Genomic DNA, 7,229 nt, shown 5'->3' with positions numbered 1-7,229 from the left:
CAAATTGGGGTGCTAGGTGACAGTGCAAGCAAAGGAGACAAAAGCAGAATACTGTTGGAGCTTCTAGGAAAGCTTTGCCTTCCCTGATAAAAGGAGACAGATTTAGCTGGGATAAAAGGGGAGAGATGTAGCTGAGACCATCCTTTCCTTCCTTCTTTTTTCCTTCAACACAAACATGCTGCTTGGTGTTGGGAGAGACATCTTACAAAGAGGAGAACAAGGTCAAGGGAATGGGATGCTGTCAGAAACCACTATGTCACCGAACAAATGCCAGTTGCCAGAAGCCTTTTAATATGAAAAAGTGAACTGTAAGTTTTTAGCTGACTGATACTGAATATTGTTACTTGCAGCTATAACTATTCCTAACTGATTCAGAGTTAATACATGTGGAATGCTTGGAATAGTTCTTAGCCATGATTAATGCTTAATAAATTTTAGCTATAAGTATTATTTTCTAGTTGATCATGTGTTGTATGTCATCAATTTTATATTCATTAATGTGTGATATGTATTTGTGTGGTTTATGTATCTTGTCTTATAGTTTCAACATAGAGTTGTAATATTATTTAAATATTATTTAAAATTCACTGTAGTTTAAATACATGATAATGGTACATGGTACCATAAATACATGGTCATTTCTTGGAGCAATTAATCTGTCTAAATGCCCATTTTTTTTGCTGTCTTCTTTAATTCAAGAGCCTGTTGAGCTCTTGTTATCTGTTGAGCTTTTCTTGTTATTCATTAATATGTTACTAACTTAAAAGTTTTGGAAAAGATGCTCTGGAATTTCATCATTTGCTCCCTTTTATCCATTGTTTTAGAAGTTCTGTTTTTTTGCAACATTTTCAGAATAAAAATGTTGAGGCACTTATGAGCTTCTACTATTTCCTAGCAGTATACAACTATAATGTTCTGTTGGAAATAAGGGCTAACTACTCTTAAGGCACTTTCTTCCACCATGCCTATCTGAAATGCAGTAGATTTATGGATATACATTAAAAACCTAGAAAGAAAAAATAAAATTAAGAGGACAATAAAAAAAACTACAAGTTCTAAAATTTACTTTACAAGTTAAGTAAATGAGTAAATTTCCTAGTTAATGCAAAGAAAAAACAGATATCAAGTCAAAGAAACTAATCATTTCCAGGAAACGAATCATTCAATTGTGAACCTGTATCCAACTCTATGTAACAGCTGATTTTAGAGTTTATTAGCACTCCCTATACTATGAAGAATAAACCAACACTCTTGATTTCAATTACCCCCCGCCCCCGCCAAACACACATCCACATACACACACACATCCCTGCTTTTCCACACATTTTCTTTCACTGGAGTAAATTCAGCCACCATTTACCCAATTTTTCAGGCTTAAAACTTGGATGTCATCCCTGACCCCCTCTTTCCTTCTCATCTCACTTCCCATCTATTAGCAGTTTTTATCTGCTAACTCTAAAAAACATATATACCCTGACTCTGGCATCTAGCCACCTCCAAAGATAATTGCTCTTGACCTACCCTTCTGTGATCATTTTCAAACCTGGGCTACATGTTAGCATATTTGAAGAAATAAACATGACACAAACAAACATTTTCATTAACCATTACTTCCTTGTATTATATTGGTTAATGCTTCTTTCAACACCCATTTTCATCATTTCCTGATGACTTTTTTCCTCTTTGTTTAATTGGTTGGATTGGTTTAGTTCTCTGATCTAACCATGCTCCTTAAGGAAGAAAACAAATCCAAATAAGAATCCACTCCTGTTTTAGTAGTTTAACCTCATCATTTTGGATTTTTACATTCTCCCACTGGATGTAGATAACTGCCCTAGATCCAGCCCCACATCTTTCTTCTACAACCTTATCCAACCCTGGCTACACATTAAAATCACCATAGGAGCCTTGAGAAATATCAACTCCAGGACCCTACTTCCAGAGATTTTGATATAATTGCTTTAGACTGGGGCTGGCTAGAATCAACTCCAGAGGATACTAATATGCAGGTGGGGTTGAGAAACTAGACTATTGTAGTAGATTCTTAATTGGTATTACTGCTTCTACTCTTGCTCCCCTTGCATACAGTGTTTTCCCCTTTAGCCAGAATGACCTTCTAAAATGGGAAATCAAACCCTAGGAACTCCCTATAACACTAAGAAGAACACTTCAGAGAGGCCTTCTCTGAAATCCCTATTTCAAATTCCCATTTGCCTCCACTAATCTCTATTCCCTTTACCTAGTTAATTTTTCTTTATAGAACTTATTATTACCTGATATTTGATTATATATTTGTTTCTTTTTCTTACTAGACTATAAACACTCTGAGGTCAAGAATCTTGCCTTTCTTACAACTCCATCCTCCATGCCTATGTATAGTAGGAGCACAGAAAATATTGTGGAATCAATTAATGTTATTTTTTTTAATGCTTATCTCTTCCCTTGACTGTCTTGAGCATATAAATTTTAATAATTGAAAAAAATTTTTCAATTACCATTTTTATGCTTCCAAAATTATGTCTAAAAGAAGCAGTTACCCCAACTGGATCCCAGACAGGATTAAGTATTAAGGATCCCAATGGAATTTTTTTAAATGAATGAAAATGAGACCACATATATTACTATAGAAAATAAGCAAGAATTATAACTGCATGATAACATTAAATTTAAAACTAGTTCCCCACAAATACAGCATTATCAGAGGTACTGGTAAACTAAACTGTATTAGCTAATCATTACTAATGTCTGAGTCAAAGCTTAAAAGTTAAAACAAAGCAAAACAAAAAAAACACCCAGGAACTAAGGAAAGTCTAAATTTGAGTAATATTTATTTCCCAGATACTGCTGTTTTCTTGCCCTCTTTGTTTTACCAGTCTCCTATCATCAGTGAACTAAGCAGAACACTGTGGTCATTAACAGAGGGTAGGTGGCTTTCTGACCCACTCCAGGAAGTCACCCTGGGGGAATTCCCAGATCTTTTCAGAAAAAACCAAATTACCCATTTCTTATCTGTCCAGGAATGAAGCTTGTGATTAACCTGTAAATGAATCAAGGTTTATTCTGAGTCTGGTTTACTGGTCAGAAGATGAAATCTGCTTTGGAAAAGAGTGCTTTAGAGACAGGGCTACAGTGTGACGGTGAAACACTTGTTAGAAACAAGGATCCCTCTTGTGCTTTTGTGTGCTTTGAGTGCTTTTGTGGGCATCACACTTCCCTGAGTTAAACCTGAGCCCCATTCTGGAGCCAGAGAGTCTGCTGTGAATTCTGACCATCCTACCTAGCAGCTGTATAATCTTGGGCTATTTACCTAACCTTTCTGTATTTCAGTTTCCTCATCTGTAAAATGGAGATAATAATAGCACTTACCTCAAAAAGTTATAGTGAGGATTACATGGATTAATGGATGTAAAGTGCTTAGAAAAGTGTCAGGGCACAGGAAAGTTCTACATAAGTGTTAAAAAGTGATGACTAAAAGCATGGATTTCAGAGCCGACTGTTTTCTGCATTTGAATTCCATCCCTGCCAAGGTAGATGACCTTAGGCAGGTGACTTTACCTTTCTGTGTCTCCATTTCCCCTTTTGTAAAACTGAGATCATATTTACCTCAACAGGGTTGTGTAAGTATTGACTTAATATAAGTAAAGTCCTGAGAACTGTGACTGGAATATAGGAAGTATTATAAAATGAATTTAGTATCATTATTATTGCTGTTGTAATTATCTGAGGTTATAATTCAGTGCCAGAGTTTTGAGACATTGATCTCTTCCAAGTGTTCTGCTTCTTTGATCATTATTTCTAAAAGAACAGTCATTCCACAAGGATGTATTTCTGGCCCACTGATCTCTTCATCCTATCCATTCTCCCTCAGCAATATCATTGCTTTAATATATTCATTATCACCTCTTAGGAAGATGGTTTCTAAAGCTGAATTGATAGCCCAGCCCTCTCTGGGAGCTCTACACCTTATCTGAACATGGATGTTCCTCAGACATTTCAGACTGTCTCTGTGCAAAACAAAACTTATCTCCATTTCCATTTTCCTCTTCTAATGTCCTTGTCACATTAGCTTTGACTTCTCTGTCCCCATGTCCTTCATATAATCACCATTGTGATTCTTATTCACAATAAATTTTGAGTGCATCCTCTTCTCTCCATGTTTGCTGCCACTTCTCCAGCTCACAATTATAGCAGTCTTTTAATGGGTCCTGCCACCTCCTGAAATCACCTTTTGAAATCAGTACCACACCTTATTCAGCATAAAAGGGAATGAAGTGCAGATATATGTTACAATGTGGATCTTGAAAACATTATGCTAAGTGATATACGTGGTATATTGGGTTGAACCGTGACCCCCTAAAATTCATGTCCACCCAAAACCTATGAATGTGACCATGTTTAGAAATAAGGTCTTTTCAGATATAATCAAGTTAAGATGAAGTCACAGTGAATTAGGGTGAGTCCTAAATCCAATATGACTGATATCCTTACAAGGAGAGGGGAATTTAGATACACAGGCCCTCAGAGACACAGACACACAGAAAAGAATACCTTGTAAATAAAGAAGCAGAGATTAAAGTGATGTATCTCTACAAGCCAAGGAATGTCAAGGATTGCTAGCAACCACCAGAAGCTATGAGAAGGCAAGGAAGGAGCCCCCTCTAGAGCTTTCTGAGGGAACATGGTGCTGCTGACACTTTGATTTCAGACTAACCTCCAGGTCAGAGAATAAATTTCTGTTGTTATAAGCCACTCAATTTGTAGTAATTTGTTATGGTAGTCCTAGGAAAATAATATATATAGTATGGATATACCACATTTTTTTAATCCATTCATCAGTTGAAGGACATTTGGGTTGTTTCCAATTTTTGGCTAATAGGAATAATGCTGCTATGAACATTTGTGTACATTTGTGATCCATTTTGAGTTAATTTTTGAAAAGAAGTGAGGTTTTCAAAATTAAGTCCACTTTTTTTACCTATGGATATTCAGTTGATCCAGCATCATCTGTTGAAGACCATCCTTCCTCCATTGAACTGCTCTTTCACCTTTGTCAAAAACCATTTGGTCTTACTTACATGGGTCTATTTCCAGGTTCTCTGTTCCATTCTATTCCTTCTCCAATACAACATAGTCCTGATTACTGTAGCTAGCTACATGATAAGTCTTAAAATCAAGTAGAATAATTCCTCCTACTTTATTCATCTTTCTCAGAATGTTTAAGCTATCTAGTTCCTTTGCCATTACACGTAAGTTTTAGATTAATCTTATCTATTGTTATAGTCTGTTCAGGTTGCTATAACAGAATACCATAGACTGGATCGTTTAAAATAACAGAAATTTATTTCTCACAGTTCTGGAGGCTTGGAAGTCCAAGACCAAGGCACTGGCAGATTCAGTGTCTGGTGAGAGCTTATTACCTCATTCATAGGGTACCTTCTTCTTGTGTCCTCACATGGTAGGACAAGAGAGTTCTCTGGGGTCTCTTTCATGGCACTAATCCCATTCGTGAGGGCTCCACCCTCATGACCTTATCACCTTCCAAAGGCCCCACCTCCAAATACTATCATTTTGGGGATCAGGTTTCAACATATGAATTTTGTGGGGCCCGGGGGGGGGGAGGCGGGGCTGGGAGACACAAACATTTAGTCTATAGCATCTATATTTACAAAAAATCTTGCTGGATAAATTCCCAAAGTTTTAAAAATCAATTATGTGTAGATAACTCCAAAATTTATACCTCTAAGATCAGCCTTTCTCCTGAGCTCCAGAGTTGAACATCCAACTACCCACCTGACAGCTACATTTCAGTGTTTGATTTTGAATATGATAATTTTGGGATGCTCATTCCATCTTCACGTTTATCCTATGATCTTCCCCCATCTTAGTAAATGGCACCACTGTTTAGCCAAATGCTCAAACCAAAAATCTCTTCTACAAAAGAAGTTCAGTATCTTTAAATAGACATATATATACATACACACACACCAGAACATGACTTTTATCAGTTTAAAAATATCTCAGTGTCCAATTGCTCTTACAGTAAAATCTACAAATCCTTGCTTAAGGCCAACAGGTCCTCTCATCACATACCCCTTCCTTCAGTGAAGCTCCAGCCTCAGGCCTTTCTGGTCCAAGCAGGGCAGGGACAAGGTAAAGTAAATGAGACACCTAGAGTGCAAAATAGAAGAACTTACAGGCTCTTAAGAGTGTCTCTTAAAATTTTCTCCCTAGGGTCTTCACTTGCCCCACCCTAGTCCCAGGCCTTGGTCCAAGCTTTTTCCTGCCTTAGGGCCTTGGTACTAGCCATGCCCTCCACCAAGAAAGCTCTGGTCTCTCACTTTTTATGGCTGGCTCCTTCTTGTCATTCATGACTCTGCTCAGGTCAACTACCCTATTTAAAATAATAATAATAATAATAATAGTACTAGCTAAGATTTATTTACCTCTTACACTGAGACTGGCTCTATTCCAAGCCCACACTTTTCTTAATCTTCCAAACAACTCTATATGACGGGTACCATCATAATCTCCATTTTACAGATAAGGGAACTGATGAAGAAAGACGCTAAGTACATTGCCCGACAGCACACAGCTCCTGATAGTAAGTGATTTGGCTGGGAAACAACCTAAGTTATGCGATTCCAGAAACTGAGCACTTGTTTATTTCCTTGGGTCACTTACAATCTGCAATAATCCTGTTTGTTTACTTGCTTACTGTCTTTATTCGTTAAAATGTTAGTTCCATGAGGCAGCTTGGTTTGTCTTTGATGTTGTCTCCCCTAACTTAGTTATGCCTGGCTGTGCTCAGTGATCCATGACATTTATGGAATGAATGCATTTAGAAAGACAGACCTTGCCCTCAAATAACCACACTACTTAAAAATAGTTATCTGTGAAAATCTCTGAAGCAGATAATTTCAAAATCTTACACCAAAGACCCCTTAAGGGAAAAAAAATATTGTAAAACTTTCTAAGAATGGTGCATGGCTACATTCTTTTAAAATTATCTTTAGGTATATACATGTGCCCTACTCGTTGATAGGTCTACTTTCCTCTGGCGGCAAAGATAATCATTGTGTTACCAATATTTCATCTAGAAGCTGGAATAGATGCAGAAAAGTCAGTTTGGACCGCTTTCACCTGGAGTTGTTTGTATTGTTTACTTTCTGAAAGTTTAAATCATTTCTTCTTCCCAGCTGTTTTTTTTTTTTTTTTGCGGTACGCGGGCC

The sequence above is a fragment of the Delphinus delphis genome, chromosome 9, assembly GCF_949987515.2.
Source record: "Delphinus delphis chromosome 9, mDelDel1.2, whole genome shotgun sequence".
Lineage (NCBI taxonomy): Eukaryota > Metazoa > Chordata > Mammalia > Artiodactyla > Delphinidae > Delphinus > Delphinus delphis.
The sequence above is the reverse complement of the archived record's forward strand: the minus strand, read 5'-3'. Positions refer to the sequence as shown.